A 26,914-nucleotide genomic window follows, 5' to 3' on the forward strand; every position below is an offset into this window, starting at 1 on the left:
TTTTGAGTTGGATTTTACACAAATGACGTATCTTTACACGGGAAAATATTAGATCGATTACAATAAATACCAAAACAGTGCTGCTGTTCTATTTTCGCCAAAAAGAATACCAAGTAGTGAATGTTATTGAACATGGAGAAAGCAAAAATGGATCTAAATCATTATAACGTGGTTTTGTTTGTTCTACTGTTTTGTTTCGACCTTAGGGAGCATCTATTAATTACGTCACCAGTGAATAAAAATTCAACCATCGCGCAACAATAATGACAATGTCGCAACCTGTATTTGTTGCGACAATCCACCCAATGCGACATAAGTTTGTCCCAACTTGAAAATAATGGGATTAACATCGTACACCACGAGTTTAGAGATTTTTAAGCCTTGAATTGCGATTTTCGAACGGTAACTTCGAGTCGGTAAACACTGCTACTCTGGTGAAGCTCTATCATCAAACAGTTTCGACTTTGGGTCAGTAATAATTGATTATTCACGAGTTGAAAAATACGCAAAAAAATCAGCTTCCGTTTTGTCTGCAACAAAAAAAATTCGAGATCATGTCATTATCTGTTACCAGTAGGGATAAAGAGTAATCTTTGCACCTTCTTTGTTGCTTGTTTTGTGCCTCTTTTATCTGACAATTCTCTTCATTGTACGTCACGCTAAAATTGGAAATTTTCAACCCTCCCTGCCTCCTTCAAACGTGACAATAAACTTAATGGATGACCCCTTATGTGATAGATTCCATTTTATTGCATAAAATTAAAAAAAATAAAATATAACTAAATTATATCTACAGCTGTTATCATATCTGCATGTGATATAATTGTGATAGATTAAAACAAAATCACTCACGACAAATCAAGTCTATTTTACGTCAACGAGCTCAATGTGACGTCATACTACCCCGCTCGTGTGCGTCTGACAAACAAGGATTTGAATGAGGAAACTGGCAATACGTAGAACCAGTAAAGCTTCTATCGCCGCCCTCTTCAAGTGTTGTGATGGCCTCATTGGCAGAGGCGTCAGATTGCTATCGATGGTAGGTGTCTTGGTTCAAATCCCGTTCGGATCCGAAGATTTTATAACGTACTGGAAACTTTTTTTATGTCACCTACTTTTTCTAAATATAGAATAACACACTTAAAAATATTTACCCAAAAAATGAGTATAAAAATTAGTTTTTACCCTAAAAGGTTGCAAAAGAAATATAACACAATTTGTTATAATTTTGTTAAATTCTACCATATTTCATGGAACAAGTTTTGTAATATTTTTGCTATGATCATAACAAAAGTTATTACATTTTTATTCTTTTCATATGGCAACTTTGTTAGAATTCCTGTTATTTTAACTACTAACGGTACATGTTTTATAACAACCCTTGTTATAAAAATTTATTGTAACAAAATAACACAGCTTGTTATAATTTTGTAATGTCCATCTAGTCGGGGAATGTTTCGGTAGGAATATCCCCCGTAAATTCTTGCAGGAATATTCCCTTGGAGGAATTTATGAATGCATTTTTAAAAGGATAGAAAAAATCATTTCCATAATGAGTCATTGGTATAATTGTCGACATTTGTAAAGAAACCTTTTGATAAATACTTGAAGTAATTTGTTTTCGAACACAGAGCGTTCAGGAAATCCAAATGAATATCAAAACACTTCGTTTCGCTGTTGAACTGAATATTTTATTAACTTTAACAAAACAATTACAGTTCATTTGCTAGTATATAACTATTTCGATCGGCAGATATACATACACATATTATCTATGCGGAAAAAAGCTGTAGTTAATTATGGTGATATTTACAACAGTGACCACATACTAAGAAATTTCTACGAAATTGGAATTGGATTGAAAAGTTTAACTTTAACACTAAAACTTATTTAATTATTAAGATCCTTCAGAATTTCTGATGGATTTTCCATGAATCCTTTAAGAAATTGATGCATAGGCTGAAGTAATTTTCTAAGAATGTCTTAAAGAATCTTCCTTTTAGATTCTCTGAAGAAATTCTCAAGGGACGAAATGTATGTTGGATTTTAAACTTAAGTTAAACCTTGCTGGTGGTTCATAGGAGTGGTTTACTTGGGATCTCAACATGTATATGAACTAATCTTCAAACAAATCCTTGGGGCAAAGTTGTTTGAAGAATTCAAAGAGGAGGTCATGGAAAAAGTCATGGAGGAATTGTTGAAGAATTCCTTAGAGGATTACCCGGAAGAATACGTGGAGGAATTTCTTATGGAAACTCTCGGAGAGATCTCTGGAAGAACTTCTAGTGAGCTTCCTAGAAGACCTACAAGAGAAATACTTTTAATATCCCTAGAAATATTCCCTGAAAGTACTCCTTGGCCATCCATAATAAACATTCAACCTGTAAGACATGTACAAAATCCTGTAAACAGATATAAACGCCGCAGTTCAATTACATATAACATTTTCCAATTGAGAGCCTAGGACTTCTCGACAACTTCGCTGATGAGTCCGATGATCCGAACTTCCTAGGACAGCAGAATAATGAGATTTATCATATCAAACAGCTCATAGTAGTGAGATTTTGCAAACAATTTTACACCATTCGTGAATTTCAAGAATCATGAACAACTTTGCTGAACATACGAACAGTGCCGGCGATCTGGATCATGATAAGAAACATTTAAAATTACCCAATATCATCACGTAATGGTGGAGTTGCTTACCTCATTTTCCTCCTTCCAAAGTCATAAGCTTTCTGTACAAATTTGATGGAGACATGAGCTTTTTTGGTAGTTCATATAATAAAGGATATCATCAATTGTGTATTTTCTAAACACAATGGCGCCATACAGCGGTTAATTTACGCACTAAACACTACCAAAAAATATTGATTAGTAACGCATTCCATTTTAAAAATTATTACTGAGTTTGTTATAATGTTGATGTAATGATGATCAAATCACATATTCATTTATTGTAACTGACTTTGTTAGAACCTTGAAATAATACAAACTAGTTTTCGTACCGATTCCAATAAATATATCTAAATATAACAAACCTTGATATAGATATCAACCGTTGATATAATTATGTTATGTTTTTGTTATGCCTTTCTGATCGGGTATATATCAACTGTTCCTGCTCGAAGAGTCCCAAGTAACACATTTGTCACAGGTTACGGCGGCGCAGGTTTTTTTGCGCAAAAGTGACTTACTTCTAACAAATATGTTTTTACTTGCTACTGCTAGAAGTAAATCACAGTGACTTCTGCGCAATAAAAACCTGCGCCGCTGTGACTCTTCTATGACAAATGTGTCACTTGGGGTATTTGACAAGACTCACCCAGGTATTCATGTTTCCTTCTGAGATACAAAGGTAATTCCCACACAGAAAAAAATATGTAATTAAAATTCAGCGAGAAATCATGCACATAAAGGGAATGCTAGATTTAGTGCACTTTTACATGAGATATAATGTAAAATTACATTACCATCGTGTAAATTTCCGCCAACCATCGCGTAAACCATCATGGACTCCAACCGGTTACGTGACTATTAGCGGAAATTTACACGATTGTAACGTAATTTTACATTATATCTCATGTAAATATGCACTAACTCTAGCATTCCCTTTATGTGCATGATTTCTCGCTGAATTTTACATGAATATTTTTTTCTGTGCAGATTCCCAGAAGAAACTAAGGTTTTCAGAAGAAATTCCTAAAGAAATTCCATCAATTTCTCCTTAGATTCTCACAAAGAACTTCTAACGGTTTTCCACACAAAAATTCTGGAAGATTCTCAGAAATAACTCCTTGGAGATTTCTGGAGGAACATCAGAAGGCCTCCCAGAGGGAATTCCTGGAGGATTTGCAGCAGCAATGCTTGGACGATTCCTAGAATAATTTCCAGGAGGGTTCCTAGATTATATTTTGGATGGAATCTTGCTATTTGTAAATTCTTGTAATAACTTATTTGGACGATACCTTATTTGCCAGGTTTTGGTAAAGGGTTTAGGAGTAGCAAAAAATTAGACAACAAAATAGAATTCTAAAACAGCTCTAGCTATATACAGGTATCCAAATATCCAATGTTTAACAGTTCAGACATCGACAGTTATGTGTCACCCCAAACGAAAAACGAATAGCCAGAGTTATCCCCTGAAGAAGACTCTAACACGAGTCGAAACGTTGGGAAAAATGCCGACACCTCCCAAACGTCAAATTTTCTGTGAGAGTAAGCAGGCCAGCATAAACTCGTGCAATGGACCATAAATAGATCGCAACAGTGGAACTTTCTTATTCCGTTTTCTATATACAAGTATTCACTCCTGATCGGGTAGACTGTGCAAAATTTTCGTCATGAAATGTACAAACGTTTATCATTCCGGGAAATTGATCATTCCAGAAAGTGTGCCATTCATGAAAACATCGATTCGGGTACTGCAACTTTAATGAGGTCACAAAAAATGTGGTAAAAACCTCTTGCCGACGTCAGGTAAAAACTGTCAAAGGATAATATAATTTTATAGTAATCTGCATAATTTTTCATTAGGAATGTGTTCTTATAGTTACGCATTCAATTCATATTAAAATGGTGTAAAATATTTTGTCAAAGAAAGTTATTCCGTTTTTGTCAACTGAAAATCGCGGACCGTGTTGACAAAAACGGAACATACCTGTAATACGAAATACTTAACCATTTTTCGGAACAGCTAATTGAGTTTGCATCTATCAGCTTCAATTTCCGCTAGTCTAGTCTAGTCTACACAACACTACCATTCATGGAAAGAATCCTGGAAAATGCTAGATTCGACTAGGGTACAAACACTAGACCTCGCCCCCCTAACATTCTGCATTTTATACATATAAAAATGGCATTTGTATGGAGGGGGCGAAGACTAGAGCAGTGGCGAAGTCTAGTGCTTTTACCTTACAGCTATAAATTTGCTCGTCATTGTTAATGTTTGCAGCACATCGGAAATGCATTATAAGCATTGAAGCGTTCAGGCCTACTGTGCAGTTTTATTGATTTTACAACAAAACCATTGAGTGGGGCATTTTTAGGGCTTGAGCGCATGTGGTAATCTGGATCTTTCCCATTAGCATATTGCTTCTATTGCTTAAGGCTGGCGTCGTATCGTCTCCGATCCGGCCTTTCCAGATAACATCTGACTGTCTATCCAAAAGGTGATGATATGAACTACTTCAAAAATGTTGACTGCCATCCGTTGTAGGTACTTGTCGTTTTCTCCCGAGCCTACATGGGGGGCTATGTATAGGTATGCAGGTTAGATTGTATACACCTAGGTATACACGATCCGAGTCGCAGCAGCAGTGGCGTAATGTCAAAGTTCGCCTGCTCCGCGACGCTGCATCACCAGGCGACACTATATCATTGAGCGCTCCTGTTGTCTGGCACTCTTCGGATGCTCTGTGTGTATGTTTCAGTATAATTATTTTTTATGGTCAAAGTTTCTTGATGGCAGTTTGTCCCGAACTTTATTGGTTGATGCCGCAGCCAAGTCTGCGAGCGCATCAATTGCAATGAACAACGACGCAGAGCGGGGAACCGATCAAAACTTTCCTCCGCTCCAGCTCCGGTGCCATCATGATTGCTATTGTGCTGTTTTGTCATCACTACTCTATAGATACACCATTCCTGAGAGCGAGCAGGAGGCCCTTTGGAAAAAAAAAATGCGAGAAAAAGCAATTGACTAACATACTGACATGCCACTCACGTTGGGAGATGAATTTTCACTCCATGATTGTTGAGGTGTTGATCGTTTTGGCTGAAAGATACCGAAACTGATGGCACACACGTACAGTATTGTAGAATTAAAATGCACCAAAGCCTGTTTCCCAAACAAACTAGTAAACTTTAGAACGTTATACCTACGCCATTTCTCTACTAATTTGTTTAATATTTCTATTACCAACTATTGAAAAACTTGTCCGTTAGCTTTTGATTGAATGATTAGTCCTATTCTTCATAGCACGATTTGGCAATTGTCAGATCACAATGACAGTTCTGCATGCGTAAGACAAAGATGGTCTTGGTTTTTGTTCTTTTTTTATTATCTGTCAAAGTGAACTGAGATCTGTCAAAAATTTTCTTCGTATAATGAGGAATAGGAGTATCTTATCTTTTCTTTCCTATAAGTGAACTGCACGACTTCGCTACAATGACGCCTAAACGAGAAAAAGGCGCCCATCAAGTGAAATTATATTTTTTATCATTCACCGAAGTGCCAGCCGGTTTCCATGGTGACTATGATTGATAACTCGATTATGACGCCTAGGCACTGTTGGAAGCGTGGCAAAACCGAGACGCGATGCGATGCGTTGGAAAATATGTTAAGGGCAAATTGGACGTTTGACAAGTCCCAAGTCGCCTCCTTCTCCTACCTTGTTGTTCGTCCCGCATGTGTACAAGAAACATGTTTGATTTTTCCAGACTATAAATCTCCGAACCCGATCTCACTCGAGTGCTTTTTTTTCCTGTTCATGTTTGCATTGGTTGGCGTCGTGTTAGTCAAACATGCACGGATGATGGATTACAGTGATCCGCGAACTCGCTGTAGAGCGAAATGTCTAACAAATGGCGAAATTAGGTTTATTGGTGTCAGTGAACAGCTACAGCATTCGATCAATTTAATTTCTCTGGTGAAGAGACACTTTTCACTGAATGTCACATAATTAAAAGCAAAATCGATTTGAATCGAAATCGAATCGAAATCGAATCGAAATCGAATCGAAATCGAATCGAAATCGAATCGAAATCGAATCGAAATCGAATCGAAATCGAATCGAAATCGAATCGAAATCGAATCGAAATCGAATCGAAATCGAATCGAAATCGAATCGAAATCGAATCGAAATCGAATCGAAATCGAATCGAAATCGAATCGAAATCGAATCGAAATCGAATCGAAATCGAATCGAAATCGAATCGAAATCGAATCGAAATCGAATCGAAATCGAATCGAAATCGAATCGAAATCGAATCGAAATCGAATCGAAATCGAATCGAAATCGAATCGAAATCGAATCGAAATCGAATCGAAATCGAATCGAAATCGAATCGAAATCGAAATCGAATCGAAATCGAATCGAAATAGATTCGAAATCGAATAATTCCCAAAATTGATGACAGTGTTCGTAATTTTCAGCCTCTAAAGAGCAATTTAACTCACATACATATATCAGTTCCGATGCATAAAATCCCAAGGTCACAATTTCGAATGACCTCATTTCGTAACGACCCACTGGTGCAGCGCACTAGCCAGCAGAGTTCGCATATAATGGAGCCAGGCAATTTTCTGCCTTCATGTTTGTCGGACAATCATCGCCCGAACCACTCCGGACAGCCTTCCCCTGTCCCTGTCTAGTCCTGCATCCTAATTCATGATGCAGATGAATTGCAGTGGAATCCACAGGCAGCCCGTGCACTGCACAGACACGGCACAAACGAAATGCGGAAATCGGCTATGCTATGCTGCTTCCTATAGCTGAGGGCCCATATAGCCGAGGCGGTAAACGCACGGGTATTCAGCATGACCATGCTGAGGGTGACGGGTTCGATTCCCGGTCGGTCCAGGATCTTTTCGTAATGGAAATTTCCTTGACTTCCTTGGGCATAGAGTATCTTCGTGCCTGCCACACGATATACACATGCAAAATGGTCATTGGCAGAGGAAGCTCTCAGTTAATAACTGTGGAAGTGCTCATAGAACACTAAGCTGAGAAGCAGGCTTTGTCCCAGTGAGGACGTTACGCCAAGAAGAAGAAGAAGAAGAAGAATGCTGCTTCCTAATCTCTGACTCAATGCAGCAGTGGCTAGGGGGGGTAGCAGCCGGATACTCCCTCGAATTTCCCTATCCTCTCCATAATCACCATCGCAACTGTGCGGGATGACATCTAAAACTGCAGGCAGCATGCCATGACGAATGTGGTGAACATTTTGTTTGTTTTAGCCTTCGGGGCGGTCGGTGCCTACTGTGTTGAATCAGGCGACACTGAAACATTTTTTTTTATGATTGTTAAATCAATTCTATTTTGAAGAGCGACAATCATCACATAAGAAGTACGTGAAAAACTTAAAAAAGGTACCAACTGGAATCGATCCAGGACCGTCGCTATTAAGGAGCAAGTGACTTATCCACACGTCCATCAAACCATCGAGGGTCTGCATTTCTAATTCTTTCTTCAAAAAATTCAACATCCAAATCCAGAGTACATACGACAAAACTAACGGTCATGGTGGAAAACATTTTTCACAGTGTAGCAATGAGTGTAGCTTTTAATCCGTCACCGCCTGAATAGGCAACTGATTTTTTCCGTGTATGGTCCCAGGCTATACTTTGTGTTTTAGGGAAATGTATGGGGAATTAATTTTGGCTTCCGGTTGGTATAAGGGCTAATCACCCACTGGGGGGAAACTGTAAATAACCGTAAATGAATCGGTGGTGATGTATTTATTTCAGTGTACCTTCACGCTGCTGGATGAGCTTTGATGTCGGTTTTCTGTATTATGTGCATTTTCTCGTGGGCTTCAGGTTAATCCTAACTTTTGGTTGACCTTTTGCGTAACAAAGAATTTTGTGATGTCAATGAAATAGCGGAATGGTTGACATAGGATTACGAATAAGTGGTTAAATTCTTCTTGTAACACTCATAGATCTTGAAGAATTCCTGGTAGATTTGCAAGTGGAATTCCTGGAATCCTTGGATGAATTCCTGGCGAAACATCTGGAAGAATTTCTGGTGAAGTTCCTGGTGCATAAAATTCATATCTAGTGGAATTTCTGGAGGAATTCCGGGTGAATTCCTGGTGAAATTCCTGGTGAAATTCCTGGTGGAATCTCTGGTGAAATTCCTGGTGGAATCCCTGGAGGAATTCCTGGTGGAATTCCTGGTGGAATTCCTAGTGGAATTCCTGGTGGAATTCCTGGTGGAATTCCTAGTAGAATTCCTGGTGGAATTCCTGGTGGGATTCCTGGTGGAATTCCTGGTGGAATTCCTGGTGGAATTCCTGGTGCAATTCCTGGTTGTATTCCTGGAGGATTTCCTGGAGAATTCTTGGTGGAATTCCTGGAGGAACTCCTAGTGGAATTCCTGGAGAAATTCCTGGTGGAATTCCTGGAGGAATTCCTGGTGGAATTCCTGGAGGAATTCCTGGAGAAATTCCTGGAGGATTTCCTGGAAAATTCCTGGTGGAATTCCTGGTTGTTTTCCTGGAGGATTTCCTGAAAAATTGTTGGAGGAGTTCCTGGAGAAACTCCTAGTGGAATTCCTGGCGGAATTCCTGGTGGAATTCCTGGTGGAATTCCTGGTGGAATTCCTGGTGGAATTCCTGGTGGAATTCCTGGTGGAATTCCTGGTGGAATTCCTGGTGGAATTCCTGGTGGAATTCCTGGTGCAATTCCTGGTGGAAATCCTGGTGGAATTCCTGGTGGAATTCCTGGTGGAATTCCTGGTGGAATTCCTGGTGGAATTCCTGGTGCAATTCCTGGATGTATTCCTGGAGGATTTCCTGGAGAATTCTTGGTGGAATTCCTGGAGGAACTCCTAGTGGAATTCCTGGAGAAATTCCTGGTGGAATTCCTGGAGGAATTCCTGGTGGAATTCCTGGAGGAATTCCTGGTTGTTTTCCTGGAGAAACTCCTAGTGGAATTCCTGGTGGAATTCCTGGTGGAATTCCTGGTGGAATTCCTGGTGGAATTCCTGGTGGAATTCCTGGTGGAATTCCTGGTGGAATTCCTGGTGAAATTCCTGGTGGAATTCCTGGTGGAATTCCTGGTGGAATTCCTGGAGGAATTCCTGGTGGAATTCCTGGAGGAATTCCTGGTGGAATTCCTGGAGGAATTCCTGGTGGAATTCCTGGAGGAATTCCTGGTGGAATTCCTGGAGGAATTCCTGGTGGAATTCCTGGAGGAATTCCTGGTGGAATTCCTGGAGGAATTCCTGGTGGAATTCCTGGTGGAATTCCTGGAGGAATGCCTGGTGGAATTCCTGGAGGAATTCCTGGCGGAATTCCTGGAGGAATTCCTGGTGGAATTCCTGGAGGAATTCCTGGTGGAATTCCTGGAGGAATTCCTGGTGGTATTCCTGGAGGAATTCCTGGTGGAATTCCTGGAGGAATTCCTGGTGGAATTCCTGGTTGAATTCCTGGTGGAATTCCTAATTGAATTCCTGGTGGAATTCCTGGTGGATTTCCTGAAGGACTTCCTGTTGGAATTCCTGGAGGAATTCCTGATGGAATTCCTGGAGAAATTCCTGATGGAATTCCTGGAGGAATTGCTGATGGAATTCCGGGAGGAATTCCTGATGGAATTCCCGGAGGAATTCCTGATGTGGAATTTCTGATGGAATTCCTGGAGGAATTCCAGGAGGAATTCCAGGAGGAATTCCAGGAGGAATTCCAGGAGGAATTCCAGGAGGAATTCCAGGAGGAATTCCAGGAGAAATTCCAGGAGGAATTCCAGGAAAAATTCCAGGAGGAATTCCAGGAAAAATTCCAGGAGGAATTCCAGGAGGAATTCCAGGAGGAATTCCAGGAGGAATTCCAGGAGGAATTCCAGGAGGAATTCCAGGAGGAATTCCAGGAGGAATTCCAGGAGGAATTCCAGGAGGAATTCCAGGATGAATTCCAGGAGGAATTCCAGGAGGAATTCCAGGAGGAATTCCAGGAGGAATTCCAGGAGGAATTCCAGGAGGAATTCCAGGAGGAATTCCAGGAGGAATTCCAGGAGGAATTCCAGGAGGAATTCCAGGAGGAATTCCAGGAGGAATTCCAGGATGAATTCCTGGTGAAATGCCTGATGGAATTCCAGGAGGAATTCCTCGTGAAATTCCTGGTGGAATTCCTGGTGGAACTCTTTCTGGAATTCCTGGTGGAATTCCTTCTGGAATTCCTGGAGGAATTCTTTCTGGAATTTCTTGATGATTTCCGGGTGGAATTCCTGAAGAAATTCCTGGTGGAATTCCTGGAGGAATTCCTGGTGGAATTCCTGGAGGCATTTCTAGTGAAATTCCTGGATGAATTTCTAGTGAAATTCGTGGAGGAATTTCAAGTGAAATTCCTGGAGGAATTCCTAGTGGAATTCCTGGAGGAAGTTCTAGTGGAATTCCTGGAGGAATTCCTAGTGGAATCCCTGGAGGAATTTTTAGTGGAATTCTTGGAGGAATTCCTAGTGGAATTCCTGGGGCAATTCCTGAATGAATTCCTAGTGGAATTCCTGGAGGAATTCCTTAATGAATTCCTGGATGAATTCCTGGATGAATTCCTAGTGGAATTCCTGGAGAAATTTTATGGTGGAATTCTTGGAGGAATTTCTGGTGGAATTCCTGGAGGAATTTCTAGTGGAATTCCTGGAGGAATTCCTGGTGAAATTCCTGGAGGAATTCCTGGTGAAATTCCTAGAGGAATTCCTGGTGGAATTCCTGGAGGAATTCCTGGTGGAATTCCTGGAGGAATTCCTGATGGAATTCCTGGAGAAATTCGTGATGGAATTCCTGGTGCATTCTGGTGGAATTCCTGGTGGAATTCCTGGAGAAATTTCTGGTGGAATTCCTGGTGGAATTTCTGGTGGAATTCCTAGAGTAATTTCTGGAGGAAATCTTAAATAAATTCTTGAAGGAATTTCTGGCGGAATTCCAGGTGGAATTCTCAAAGGAATTCCTAGAGGAATTCCTGGAGAAATTCCTGGTTAAATTCCTGGAGAAATTCCTGGTTGAATTCCTGGAGAAATTCCTGGAGAATTCATGGTTGGATTTCTGGTTGAATTCCTGGAATATTTTCTGGAGGATTCCTGGTGGATTTCCTGGAGGAATTCCTAGTGGAATTCCTGGAGGAATTCCTGATTGAATTCTTGGAAGAATTCCTGGTGGACTGCCTGGAGGGATTCCTGGTGGAATTCCTAGAGAAATGCCTTGAGGAATTTCTGGTGGAATTACTGGAGGAACTCCTGGTGGAATGCCTGGTGAAAACCCTGGAGGAATTCCTGGTGAAATTCCTGGAGGAATTCCAGGTGGAATTCCTGGAGGATTTCCAGGTGGAATTCCTGGAGGAATTCCTGCTGAAATTCCTGGAGGAACTCCTGGTGGATTTCCTGGAGGAACTCCTGGTGGAATTCCTGGTGAAATTCCTGGAGGAATTCCTGGTGAAATTCCTGAAGTAATTCCTGGTGAAATTCCTGGAGTAATTCCTGGTGGAATTTCTGGAGGAATTCCTGGTGGAATTCCTGGAGGAATTTCTGGGGGTATTCCTGGAGGAATTCCTGGTGGAATTCCTGAAGCAACTCCTGGTGGAATTTCTGAAGGAATTCCAGGATTCCGGGAGAAATTCCTGGTGGTATTCCTGGAGGAATTCCTCGTGGAATTCCTGGAGAAATTCCCCATGGAATTCCTGGAGAAATTTCTCGTGCGATTCCTGGTGGAATTCCTTGAGGAATTCCTGGTAGAACTCCTGGAGAAATTCCTGGTGGAATTCCTGGTGGAATTCCTGGTGGTATTCCTGGTGGAATTCCTGGAGGAATTCCTGAAGGAATTCCTGGAGGAATGCCTGGATGAATTCCTGTAGGAATTCCTGGAGGAATTTCTGGTGAAATACCTGGAGCAGGGTGCAAAATGTTCATAGTCATTGACTGAAAACAGCTCGAATCTGAATGATTTTGCACTGAACATTCAAAACAAACAAATTCATTTTCGCTCTCCCTCTTCACAAAGTCTGTCAATTCGTAGTCATTGAATATGAAGCCGATCGAGAAACATCTTCATAATTACCTACGTTTATGGCTACGATTCCTTCCAAAAACACTCCACAACAATCGAATAGGAAAAGACCTGTGTAAAGCACCGTTAAATGTAATCGAAACGTTAATATTTTATCAGCAATTTAACACTTTGTAAGATGTTTACAAATATTCATTGACTTTCATTCAGTTGACAAATGAGTATCGAGCAGCTGAATATGAATATGCAGGCAAGCGAATGAAAATTGCCGCACGTTGAACTTCAGCTCGTCTGCTCGAAAATTTTGCGCCCTGACCTGGAGTAATTTCTGCTTGAATTCCCGGAGGAATATCTGGTGAAATTCCTGGAGTGATTCCTGATGGAATTCTTGGTGGAATTCCTGGATGAATTCCTGGTAGAGTTCCTGGTGGGATTTTTGGAAGCATTCCTTAAGCAATTTCTGGAGGAATTCCTGGATGAATTTCTGATGGAATTCTCATTGGAATTTTCGGAGGAATTATCCGTGGAATCCCTAGTAGAATTTTTTAAAGATGACCTGAACAAACTCCTGGAGGAATTTTTGGAGTAGTTTTTGGATGAATGGCTCCTGGAATTTCTCAACAAATCTCTGACGTAATCCGTGGAGAAATTCTCAAGAAATCTCTGTATGAATTTAAGACATTATTATAGGATGGATTCCTCAAGGAGTTCCTGGATATATCTCTGAAAAATCTCTCGAAATATTTGAAGAAATTTAAAATTTAAAATTTAAGAAAGCTGTTATAGATAGTTTCCTAAAAAAAAATCCTGGTAATATTCCTGAGAATTTCTCGAGAAATTAATTCGGAAATCATGAAAAAAGTTAGAAATTAGAAAAAAAAAGTGGAAAAAAATCGTGGAGAAATGCCTCATGTAATTTGTCGAAATTCTTAGAGATTTTTTTGGAAATTCATAGAGAGAGCCTTGAAGAAATTTCTCGGAAAATTCTCGGAAAAAAATTCCCCAGGAATTTCTAGAGACATTCGTGAAGAAATCCCGGGAGGAGTAACAGATGGAATCCTTAGATTTTGAGGGAATCCCTAGAGGAATTCCCAGAAGAGCTTCTCGGTTGATTCCTGGAGAAATTCCTGAAAAAAAAATTTACAAGTACCCTTTAAAGGCATTCATGAAGGAGTCTCTGAAAGATTTTGTGGGCAAGCTTCTGGAATCCCAATTTCGTTTTACGGTGGAATCTGTGAAAGATTTCTTGAAAAAAAATCCCTTGGTGGAATTCCAGGATAAATCTGCCCCAAAGAACTGCTGGAGAATCCTTCAAAAACATCGGGAAAAAAAATTCCTGCACTTATTTCTTAAGAAAGTATTAAAGGGTTATTTTGAGAAATTTCTGCTAGAAAAATAACTGAAGCTGTTATTGAAGGATTTTTTGGATACATCTGGATATGACTGCTAAAATTCTTAAACTAACTACTGGAGAAATGTCTAGTGGAGTTTCTGGACGAATTCCTGGAGTATCAAATCTTTAGAGAAACTTTTGAAGAAATTCGGGGAAGAAATCTGAAGTAACTTGAGAAAGTTCTTCTCGATTTTTTGGAGAAATCTTACGTGAAGTCTTTTGAAGAATTCTTGGAAAATATTTTGGAAAGATTCTTAAAACAGTTATTGGAGGAATTCTCAAGAAATTTCTTGAAAACTTGTTTGAGGAATCTCTTCAGGACTTGATATAGAAATCTCGAGACGAACTCCAGCGGAAAATCCTGAAAGAATTTCAAGAAGAAAGCTCTAGTAAAATCCCTTGAGGAAATTTTAAAGATATCCGTGAAGGAATCTTTTTAAGGATACCTAGAGAAATTGTTGAAGAAATACTTGAAGAAGTATCTCCAGCAATTCTTGAAGATTTTTTTTACCAGGAATCCTCGAGAGCTTTCGTGGAGGAATCCCCGGGGGATATTCCTGGGGAATCTCAGAAGGATTTTTTCTAAAAGCCATCCCTGGTGGATTTCTTAAAGTATTCAGGAGGAAAAAAATTAAAGATGCGAGAGATTGGGTTGAGGCAGAATCTTTCGGGAAACTTTCTATGAAAGCAGTTATGTTTTAGATTGGGCCACAATCCAAGTGTTCAGTCTACCATTGTCAGTTGTTCTTCCAACTACAAATGAAGTTTTTCCCGCTGTGAATAAATTTCCACAGTTCAAACCACTCAACTTGAACACTTCCCAAAAGGGAGAATGCGACCACCACCCAACTATCTACATTCAGTAGTGTTGGGTAAAAGTTTGCGATTTACGTAAACTTGGCACGAACTTAATATGGCGGGGATGTAGCTACATTTTTATTGCGCGGCGTCCGCCTTTCTCTCGTCCTTGTCGAAAGGATGAGTAGTCGGAGAGCACTTAAGAAGTTCCCGTTGTCGTCACAGACGGATCGGATTGACGGTAACTGTGAGTGAAAAGTTTTCCCTCGCTGGGTGCCCTGGCAAGCTTTTGTAGGTAGTATACCCGAGCAAAGGCGAACAACAAAATGATAACAAGTTCGGTTACCAGGTTATCATTCGTTTGATAATTGAGTTTGTTATCATTTAGGTTGAGTTAAGAGCCAACATAACAAAAATGATAACTCAAATTCACTTCTCGAATACCAACATGATAAGAAATTGAGTTATCATTGAGTTCAAGTTGATAACTAAATGTGTTATACAATATTTTGTTCAAAATTGCATTTAGTTATCAACACGAAAAAATACAGCGGATTGATAACTGGTTTTGTTATCAATTAGTTATCATTCAGAGCTATTTTATCGACGAAAATAGTAAAAAGTCTACTTTACCGACATCGTCAGCAATTGAAAAAAGTTTCTTATAACTCACAACCCATGTTTTGAACTACTGCGTCCCGCGGGTCTCGAACCCTGATTGAGTGATTGCCGGTCGCAGCCGATAGCCCCTATACCAACGGGACTCAGTGAGAGTGAGAGTAATTGAAAGCTACGCTTTCGTACTACAGTCGCATTGAAAGTGGAAAGCGGAATCTATTTTTAGATTCGAGGTTCATCAGACTCTTAGTTTTGGGAAAGCTTTGAAATATGCTTCTGGAAACTGATAACATGTTATGTTATCATTGAGTATTTTTATGTTATCGTGGTAGATCAAAATTATCGATAACTAAATTTGTTATCATCTGGTTATCATCAATTGTAAAAGATGATAACAAAAATAGCAAAATGATAACACCGATAACACAGTTTATTATCAAAGTTATATCACTTTGTTATCCGCCTTTGCTCGGGTAGTCGTACAAATTGTATCAACTTGTGTAAAGTTATGACAAGTTGCACCGATCAAAAGTTTGTCCATTTATATGGCTTCAAAGCGAGAGGGACATAATGAGTTCCACTCACGGGATGTGTATGAAACCTGTTGTGGTTCCGAAGAGTGCCAAACCACCACTCAACCGTATAAGAAAGTCATTACAGGCCATTAACCGCGTGCACCTCACCTCACCTCTGCCTACCAAAATCATAATCGTAATAAAAAAAAAAGTAGCGTGGTAAACTTTCCAAGCACCCCAAGCTCAACAGCAGCCACCACCGCACGGTTCAATCGCAGTATGTCGTGAGTTATGACCTAGCGATTAGCCTCCTACCTCCCTGTGGTGCCGCCACCCCCTCTTCGGTTATTGTATTCTTGTTCGGCCACCATCTCCGACATAGCCTACTACGCACGGATACACCTCCTATACGCATACATGCGAGGAAGGTCGGTATACGGTGAAGGCAATCAAAACAACCCGTTGTGGACACAATAAGGAAGAGGGGAAGTGGGGTCAGATGAAGTACATGGTGTCAACGGAGGAAATTTCGGTAGCAGTTCAGGATTGGTGTACAAACAGGTCACAATCGATGTAGGCACTTTTTCTACGATCCGAACACTTGATTTCGATCAATAAGTAGCATTGCACGCATCAGCCTAATTAGTTTCGCCGGAAAACCATGTTCAGCCATGATCGGCAAAAGCTCATTTCTTTTCGCTGAATTGTACGCTTTTTACCTACAGCTGTACTCATGGAATTTGTCGAGGGTCATCCGACATCTGATTCGTTGTTGATCGGCCTTCACAAATACCGGCTGGTATTCGCCGACTTATCAGGCAGTTTTGAACTGTTGAACATGACACGCGACAGTCTCTATAGCGGGTTAAGGAGGGCAATTTTTCTGTAGTTAATTCCTTCCACCTGGCTGCCACCATTCTTATTTTGTCTGTCAGCAAATGCTCTTCCCGTTCATTGCACATGGCGGACACATTGGGCGCAGATTTTTGCCGCCCCCCCATTGACGGTTGCATAGAATCTCCGCATATCGTTCCAATCCATGCTTTCTTGCGCTTCAGCAATCACACTCTCTTCGTGTGGCTGTTTCTCACTACGGATGGATTCGTTTTCCTTCCGCTATTGCCACAAATTTGCTTCAGAGAATACTTCTAGGAATTGCTCAAAAAGCTATCCTAGGATTCATCGAGAAATTCTTCTGGCTTTTTCTCCAGAATTTGCAGCCTAAACTCGACAGGAGATTATCCGGGAATTGCACCAAGGAATATTACAGAAATTCCTTCAGTAGTTGCTTTAGGTATTTTCTAGAAATTATTGTTGAAATACTCTTAGAAATCCTGGAAGACCTCGGTTATGAGGATACTACTCCAGGAAATCGCCCCAGAACGGCTCAAAAAATTAATCAAGGGATTGCTCCAGAAGTTACTCTGTGACTTTTTTTTTGAACTTAACTTCAAAACTTCCTGCAAGTATTATTCGGAGAATTTATTCTAGAAATTGCTCCAGGAATTCCTCTACGGATTTCTCCAGAAACTTTGGCAGAGATTTTTATGGGGATTCTTTTATAAAATCCGACAGGAGTTTATCCAGAGATTAATTCAGTAATTCTGTTCATGATTTCAGAGATTGTTCATGAAATTTCTTCAGTGTTTTCTTCAAAAACTTACCTTAACTTCAAAGATTCCTGTAGAAACTGTTCGAAGGATTCCTTCTCCAGGACTTGCTCCAGGAGTTTCTCCAAGGATTTCTCCCCAGATTCCTGCTGAGATTTCTTTGGGAATTTCTCCAGGATTTTTTTTTTTTCGATACGTCCGGCAGAAGTGTAGCCAGAGAATGACTCGGTAATTTCAGTAAAAATTATTCCAGAGATATTCATGAAATTCTTTCAGTGTTTCCTTAAGAAACGACTACGGGGATTTTCCCGGACACTTCTTCAGACATTTTTTCTGGCATTTCTCCTGGTTCACTCTAAGGATGTCTTCAAGCTCCGAAGATGTTTTACAGATTACTTCAGGAAGTCTTCCAGCAATTTCTCCCAGAATTCCTCCAGCGGTTTATCCTGGTATTCTCCGTAATTTCTTAAAGAAATTCACAAGAGATTCCTCCAAAATGTCCTGCTAAATATTGCCCCAAGAACTCCTCCAAAGATTCCTTCATAAATGTCTTCAGGGGTTCCTGGGAAGATTTCTTTAACGATTTCTCGAGAAATTTCTTCAATGATTTCTCCAGCAATTCCTCCAAGAGCTTCTTCGTGGACTTTTTTTCAGAACCTCCTTCAGGGATTCCATGGGATATTTCTGTTGGACTTCCTCTAAGGTTTTCTCCATGAACTCCTTCAGATATTCCTGAGAGTTTATCTACGAATTTCTCGAATTTTTTTTCATGGATTTTTCTACCAGTCCCGAGAATTGTTTCACCGATTTCACAAAATATTTTTCTAGAAGATACTCCAGAGAACTTTCTCCACGAATTTATCGAAAAACTTCTCCAGAAATTCCAGTGGGAATTCCATCATAAACTGCTCCAGAAAACACTCCAAGATTTTTTTTCAGAAACTCCATCAGGGAATTTTCCGGGGGTTCCTCCTGAGGTTCTCCTGGAATCCCTATCCAAGAAACCCTTCTGACATTCCCAGATTTTCCTCAAAAACTCTCCAGGGAATTGTCCGCGAATGCTGGGGGAATTTCTATACAATTTCAAATTTCTACAGAATTTCATCAAGGAATTCTCCAAAGATTTCTCGAGAAATTTGTTTAGTTTCCCTCAGTATTCTTCAGCAATTTCTCAGGAATGGCAGAATTTCTAAAGTTTTCTCCAAGACGTCATCTAGAAATTCCTCGAGATATGTTCTGCGGATTTCTTTTTGGAATTACTTTAGGAATTTCTTCAAGAATTGTCGAAGAGATTTTTCAGAGATTTCTAAAGATTTTTCTCCAAGAGATTCTCCAGGGATTTTTCCGGTATTTTTTCTAGGAATTCCACCAAAGATTTCTTAAGGGATATTTCTAGATATTCCTCCAGGGATTTTTGCAGAAATTTCTCCAGAAATTCCTCCAAGAATTTCTACAGACATTCCTCCAACGATTTCTCCATGAATTCCTTCAAGGATCTCTCCAGTATCGGGGATTTCGCCATAAATCCCAACAGTGGTATTTCTTGAAATTCTTCCAGAGATTTCCCCAAAAATTCGTCCAGGGTTTTCTTCAAGAATTCGTGGAGAATTCCTCCAGAGACTTCTCTAGAAATTCTCCCAGAGATTTCTTTAGGAATTCCCTTAAGGACTTCTACAGAAATACCTCCAGGAATTTCTTCATTTATTCCTCCATTGTTTTTTTCTCAAAAATTTCGAGTGGGATTTCTCCAGAATTCCACAGCGATTTTTCTAGAAATTGTTCCAGCGTTTTATCCAGATGTCTCTGGAGGATCTGTCCAAAAATTCCTTCGGAGATTTCTCTATTAAGATTTCTCAAAAAATTCTTCTACGGATTTCTCCGGAAATTTGTTTAGAATTTTCTCCAAAAAATCCTCCATAGAAGAAATTCTATACCCCAGAGGGGAACTTCTATACCTCCAGGGCTTTCTCCAGAAATTCATCCAGGTATTTCTACAGATATTTCAGATAACTCCTCTAGGTATTTCTCCAGGGTATATTCTAGAAATTCATCCAGAGATTCTACAGAAATATCTCAGAAATATTTCTCCAGAGATTTCTTCACCAATTCCTCCTGGGATTTCTCCAGAAATTCATTCACGGATTTCTTTAGAAATTTGAATCTTGATATTTTTCGGTTTTCAGTCACAGAAAAGCGTTGATTATTTTAGATCACTGCCAACGTTTTGATCCTGTGGGTGGGATCTTCATCAGGGCTCGATATGAATTAACTTTTTGAGATTCGTGTTGATCACACGTTTTTTGTTTTGCACCGCACTTGTTACATTGAACCCTAGCACTTCGATTGAAATGGTGGGTGGGTACACAGTTCGAGTCACACCACTTGGCACTTTGGGAACACTTCTGTTCGTGCTGACCGGGATGGAATTACTTCAGAAATTCCTTCAGGATTTTCTCTAAAAAATCATCCAGGGATTTCTCCAAAATTTCTCCAGGAATTTCCCCAGAGATTTCTCCGGAAATTCCTCCAGAGATTCCGCCAGGGATTTTCACAGTAATACCTCCAAGGATTTATCTGTAAATTCTTCCAGCGATTCTCCAGAACTTTATTGAAGAATTTCTCAACAACACCCTCTAAAATGGTTTTCATAAATTCATAAATAACACTCCAGAAATTCTTCGAAAAATGTCTACAGAAAATCTTCCAAAGAATTCTACAGAAATTTCTCCGGTGATTTCTTTATAAATACCTCCAGAGATTTCTCCAGAAATTTCTTCAGGGATTTCACTAGGAATTCTTCCAGGGGTTCTCCATAAAATATCCCAGAAATTTATCCAGGGATTTTTACAGAATCTTTTACAGCGATTTCTCCAAAAATTCCTCCAGAGGTTTTTCTAGAAATTCCTCCAGGAATTTATTTATGAATTTCCCCAGGGACTTCCCCAGAGATTCCGTCAAGGAATCCTTCTGGGATTTCGACAGTAATACCTTCAAGCAGTGCTAAAAAATTCATTTTGTCATATCTAAATTCAATCACCTACAGCTCATTTTAGAAGCTGATCCTGAGAATATGGTATATCAAAAACTTGTGCGGCTAGACCAGTTCTGCAAGAAAGTCACGGAAAAACCGCTATTTTTAGAATATTTAGGGTAAATGTCACGGACTACCTTCGAAAAATGCAAATGATATTCACGGTGAATATCATTTGGCATTTTTCAAAGGTAGTCCGTGACATTTACATTAAATATTCGAAAAATAGCGGTTTTTCCGTGACTTCCTTGCAGAACTGGTCTAGCCGCACAAGTTTTTCATATGCCATATTCTCAGGTTCAGCTTCTAAAATGAGCTGTAGGTGGTTGAATTTAGATATGACGAAATGAAATTTTCAGCACTGCCTTCAAGGATTTCTCCAAAAATACCTCCAGGGATTTCCCCAGAACTTCCTTAAGGAATTCCTCTAGAAAACCCTCTAAAATGTTTTTGTTAATTCAAACAGAAATTTCACTCCAGAAATTCTTCAAGAATTTCTACAAAAATTCATCCAAGGAATTCTACGGAAATTCTTCTAACGATTTCTCTATAAATTCCTCCAGGAATTCCTTCAAGGTTTTTTTTTTGAGAATATTCCAGAAATTTAACCAGAGATTTCTACAGAAACTTCTACAGCGATTTCTTCCGATGTTTCTTCAGAAATTCCTCCAAGGATTTCTTTAAAGATTTCTCAAGGGGTTTCTCTAGAAGTTCCTCCAGAAATTTTTCAAGGAACTCCTCCAGAAATTCCCACAGGATTTTTTCTAGGGATGTCTCCAGAAATTTCTTCAAGGGTACATTCAAAGATTTCTCTAGGGATTTCATCACAAATTCCTTCCGAATTTTTTCTAAAAAATCCTCCAAGAGTTTCTTTAGAAATTCTTCCACAGATTTCTCTAGAAACTCATCCAGGAATCTCTCCAGGACTTGTTCCAGAAAATCCCCCAAGAATTTCTAGAAAAATTCTTTCAGAGATTGGGATTTCTAGAGGAATATCTCCAGAGGCTTCTTGAAAATTCCTCCAGGGATTTCTCAAGAACTGAGGAATTCCTCGAAGAATCTCTCTTAAATATTTTAATAATTCTAATAAAGGATTCAGTAATTCCTTTCAGTTGTTTTTTTTTTAAATGCCTCCAAGGATTTGATCAGAAATTTCTCCAGAGGTTTCACTAGAACTCCTCCAGGAGTCTCCCAGGGATTTTTTCCAGTAAATCCCAATGAGGAATTCTACAGGAATACCTCCAGAGACCTCCATTTCTCCAAAATATCCTGGAGGAATTCCTTCCAGAAAACTCTATTAAGTATTTTTATAAATTCTGATAAAAATGTCACTTACCTAAGGTTTCTTCAGGAATTTCTAAGGATTTGTGCTCGAAAGAATTCCTACACTGAGGATACTGTTCGTATGTTTTTCATAGTTTACATCTTATGAATCAGTTATTTTTATTTTTTTCATCACTTCATAGTTCTCGTATGCTTTTCATACATTGAAAAGCGAAATCCATAAGACTTGTCGTATGAAAAATCTCATAAGAAGCATCGTATGAAAATCATAAGATTTGTTATGAAACACCATTGCTAAAAAACAACACAACCTTTTATTGACTTCTAACCACTTCAACTTCCGAAGCGTCGATGGGTGAATGAGTAAAGCACGCACTCGCTAACCTTGACGTTCCTGGTTCGATTCCAGGTTGCGATTTTTTTTAAATTTGTGCAAAATATGTCATAAAAATATGTATGATAGTCATAAGACATAGTTTCAGTTTTTATACGTTTTCGGTATGATTTTCATACGTGAGTGTTATGAAATTTATACAGTAACAGTATGACAATAATAGTTGGCGCTTTGTATTCAAAATCATAGTTCGTAACTATGATTTTCGCAAGAAATTCTTGTGGCAAAAAATCATAGTTGATTCGTATGATTTTCTGAGTTGCAGTATCCTCAGTGTAGTCAAGAGACTCCGCCGAGAATTCTTCCGAGAATTTCTTCAGAGGATCCTCCTGGAATTCTTGCAGAGATTTGTTTGTGCATTTCGCGGAAAAACTTCCAGAACTCAATCTAGAAATTATACAAGAAACTGCTCCAGTTATTTCTTCGCAAAATATTTCAGATATTCCTTAAGGCGTTCTTTCAGTGTATCCTTCAGAAGTATTCCAGGTTTCTCAAACAATTCTTCAGATGATATATTTTTTTTTTTTTAGGCAGAGATTCCTCTGAGCATTTTTTTCAGGATTTATTTATGAATACTTTCAATAATTCCTTTAACATTTCCGGTGATTTCTCCAAAATTTTCCTGGGATTTCTTCAAGAAAATCATCACAGGTTTCTCCGAGATTTTTTTCTGGATTTCCCAGAATTTCCCTCGAAATTCTTCCGGGATTTGTGGAGGTTCCTGAAGAAATTTCTTCAGCAATTTCTGCAAAAGCCAATGCAGTAATTCCTCTGGGAATTTATCAAGGAATTCCTCCAAAAATTCTACCAGGAATTCAACGAAAGCTTTTTCCAACTATTCCTTTTTGAATTTCTCCAAAGATTCTTCGATGAATACCTCCAGAGATTCCCGGAGAGATTTCTCCCAGATTTTCTTCGGTATTTTTCTCTCACCTTTCTCCATCAATTCCTCAAAGAGTTGCTCCAAGCATTCGTCTAGCGATTTTTTCTGAAATTTCACGAGTTTTCAACGGATTTTTCAGTGATTTCGATAGGAATATCCCCTGAGAATCCTTCTCATATTTATCAAAATTTTTTTATTGATATTTCACGAGAGATTTCCCCCAAAAATTTCACAAGGTTTTTCTGCAGATTCTTATGAGAATTCGCCCTACGAAGTTCATGAGTTCAAATTCCTGAAGAAATTGTTCAAGGGTTCCTCCAAAGATGTCTTAGTCCATAACTTTTTCTGGGACTTTTTATGAATTCAGGGTCGCTTCAAGGGGTCCCTGGCGAGCTGAAGACGTCTGATGGTGGTTCTCAGGAGGCATGAGGGGCGCTTTAGGGTGACTTATGTTGAGGAGGGATGCTTCAGGGAATTTCAGGAAATCACAGAGGCATTTTAGAGGGTTTCAGGGAGTCTTAGGAGTTTCCTGGGGATGTTCAAGGGTGTTTGTGGGGGGTGGGGGGAGGTCTAGGGGTTTTTTAGATAATTTCGGGGAAGTTCCAGCCAGTTGCAGAAACGTTTCAGAGGATATCAAGGGCTCTTCAGGAAGTCTCTGGAGTTCTGAGGAGAGGATTTCTCGGGGTTTTCTGGTCGTTTTCAATGACTCTCACATGTTTTTTAGAAGATCTCAGGGGCTTTCAGACGGTTTCAGGGGGGTTATAGGTGGTTTCAGGTACGGTCCTGGAGGTCTGAAATATTCCCCAAAACCCTTGAAACGCCTCTTCTGGAAGGGGTTCAAACTTTCTAAAGCAATTGATAAACTATGACAACGGTGGCCGCGGGCGTTTCTAAAGGAGCGCAAAAGGACGCCTCGGGTAGATCTAGAGCAATAAAGGGTCTCATAGAGGGTTTTTAATGGTTTTCGGCGGACTTCACAAGGTTTCCGAGAATTTTAAGGGGTTTTGAGAGAATTTCAAAGGTTTGAGAGGGTTCATAGGGTTTGATGGATGCCCAGGGGTGTATCATAGGCTTTCAAGGGTTTGTCAGGGAAATTTCAAGAAACATCAGTGGCATTCAGACGGTTTTCAGAGAGGCAGATCGAGAGATTTCAGGTAGTTTTCAGTGGTTTATAGGGTTATCAAGGTCTCAGGTTTTCAAGGGCGATTCAGGAAGATTTTAGAGATTTATAGGGTATTTCAGGGGGATTTTGGAGCCTGTTAGTGGATCTCAGGTGCGTTTCAGGAAGTCTCAAGAGAATTCCAGGGCGGTTCAGGGGCGTTTCGAGAGGTCTCAGATTCGTTTCAGGAGAACTCAAGGGGTTCCAGTGGTACACCATAGATGTTTTCAGGAGTTATCAGGGGCGCTTTAAGATTACTCAGGAGAATTCAAGGAGGCTTTAGGGTTTTTTTGTATGTGTATTTCAACTCAAGCTAATTCTACACTCTTGTCGTAGAGGCATTTTGGAGGGTTTCAGGGAGTCAGGAGAATTCAGGGGAGTTGAGGGATTAGGGGACATTGAAGGGTTTCTTCGGGGAATTTCAGGGGGTTTGCAGCAAGTCGCAGAAGCATTTCAAAGGATATCAAGGGGTCTTCAGGAAACCACTGAAGAATTCAGGAGCGTTTCAGGGGGTTTCTTAGGTTTTCTGGGGGTTGTCAATGTCTCTCAAGGCTTTTAAGGGCGTTTCAGTGGATTTCAGAGGTTGTTATAGGTGATTCCAAGTACGGCCATCGAGCTTCATGAATCCCTCTCAAAGGTTCCCTAAAACTCTTGAAACGCCCTTGAAAAGAGTTCAAACTCACTGAAACAATTTCCAAACCCCCTGAAATCCCCTGGAATACCTAAAATGAGCTGAAAGTCCTTATGAATTCTCTTGGAGCTCCCAGTGAAACCCCTCCTTGGCCAAGGAAACCCCAGCGGCCTCATCTCAAACCCCCAGAAGCAAACCTTTTTTTTTTAGAACTAAGATCGCTAAATTATAACACTGACTTAATGCGAGCTCGTGGGCTGTTTCTCGTTATGGTGAAACAACATTCAATACGTTTTCGGAATAATTTCAATGTTTAGTTTTTCTTTTTTTTATCTTAGGGCCTGCCCATAAACTTCGTAGACTCCAATGGGGGGAGGGGAATCTGTCCAAAGTCTACGGTCCTTACAAACTTTAAAATATTTGCAGATGACCAAAAATGAGCCTACGTAGTTCATGGACAGCGCCTTATGGTGAAAATCTGGAACTTGGTATTGACTGTTTTGTTTGTTTGTTTTATTTTTTTATTTTTATTTTTTTTTTATTTTTTTAAAAATCTTTATCCATTGAGTTTAGTTGTTTGAAAAGTTAAGTTGTGATGAGAGCCTCAAATATTTCAAGCTGAATTCTAAAGTAAACTATGTAGTTATTTTTTTAATTTAAGAAAATTTTGGAAATATTTTAAAAACAAATTTAATTTTTTTATTTTAATTTTTTTTTTAATTAGGTACATCATTTAGCTGAAAATCTTTCAAAAATAGTAAATGTACACAAAATTTACGGCTTGAATACTCTTCCACACGATCGACGTTTTACTCCACGTTCCCCCCTTCGTCCGGAAATAAACGCACGCCTCCTTCGATTTGATTTATATTGCGTGTATTCGAATCGAGCGGAACGACGGCGACGATGTAGTGAATTCCTGCATCAAAGGAAGCCGTCAATCAGCCAATACCAATTCCAACCCACCCACCGGTGGTAGTCTTCTGTGCTGCACTACCCTTACTTTGCAAGGTGAATAGAACAGTAACAGGTGGACATGTTTGGCTGTTGGAGAATTGATGAAGAGCAAGTGATAGTTTTAAATCTGTAAAAATCACGAATTTTCAAAGTTTTTTTTTATAGTGTCGAAAAATTTGAGAAATTTGTAAATATTTTTTTAGAACGATCACATTTTTTAAGCTTTTTAACCACCTTGCCGGTCACACTGACGACTGCTCAGTATCAGGCAGGGGTGGCGACGGCAATGGCAAGGGGTAGGATTTATGTCCACATAAATAATGGTTGCTCCCCACAATTCCACCACCGCAGCTAAACAGCAGGGAAGATTTATGATTCGTTTACGTTGGATCCGTCATCCTTCGTCATCCACCACCGCACCGAGGCCCCACAAAATCTAATGCACTTTCTTTTTCCCGGTGAACTAATTTCCAAATTCTCGTTCTCGTCGTTTCCATTTCAGGCGTCTCTTCAGGCGTCGTCGTGCAACAACGGACCACAACAGGACGAGCAGCGCTAAAATGCCCCGATGTTATTAGGAGAGTGACAGGTGTGCACAGGTAGGTGGTAGTAACTTGACGAATTACACTGAGAAGAATACGAAGAGCAAAAGGGTTGAGGCTACTACTGCCAGAAGTAGTGTCATTTGTCACTGCGGTTTGATAGGGTTTGGGGGGACAGGTGGGAATCTTCCCGAGGGATTTACCACGTTGGAAGTGGAGTTTGTTAGGGGAATCGGGGACAATAAGATTCGTCCAAATGATTTTTTTTTTCATTTTTCATTAATATATGTGTTCTTTTTTCCTCTAAACTTCTACTGATGACAAAAGGTTGAAAAAGAAAATGTTTAAAGGTCGAAGAGGTCGAAATTATTGCAAAAAAAATA

General features: G+C 39.7%; 2 protein-coding genes across 9 annotated transcripts in view; one reads left to right on the plus strand and one right to left on the minus strand.

Annotated features, from left to right (window-relative positions):
- The window catches only part of LOC109401449 (G protein-activated inward rectifier potassium channel 3), a 496,540-nt gene that overhangs the window by 122,297 nt on the left and 347,329 nt on the right, over positions 1-26,914 (minus strand). The window lies entirely within an intron of this gene.
- The window catches only part of LOC109401451 (serine/threonine-protein phosphatase 2B catalytic subunit 3), a 245,079-nt gene that overhangs the window by 24,414 nt on the left and 193,751 nt on the right, over positions 1-26,914 (plus strand). For all 7 annotated transcript variants that reach the window (XM_029869182.2, XM_062861034.1, XM_062861030.1 and 4 more), the window contains exon 3: positions 26,492-26,588. The gene's annotated coding sequence lies outside the window, so the exon portion shown is untranslated. The remainder of the gene's footprint in view (positions 1-26,491; positions 26,589-26,914) is intronic.

This window comes from Aedes albopictus, chromosome 3 (genome assembly GCF_035046485.1).
Source record: "Aedes albopictus strain Foshan chromosome 3, AalbF5, whole genome shotgun sequence".
Lineage (NCBI taxonomy): Eukaryota > Metazoa > Arthropoda > Insecta > Diptera > Culicidae > Aedes > Aedes albopictus.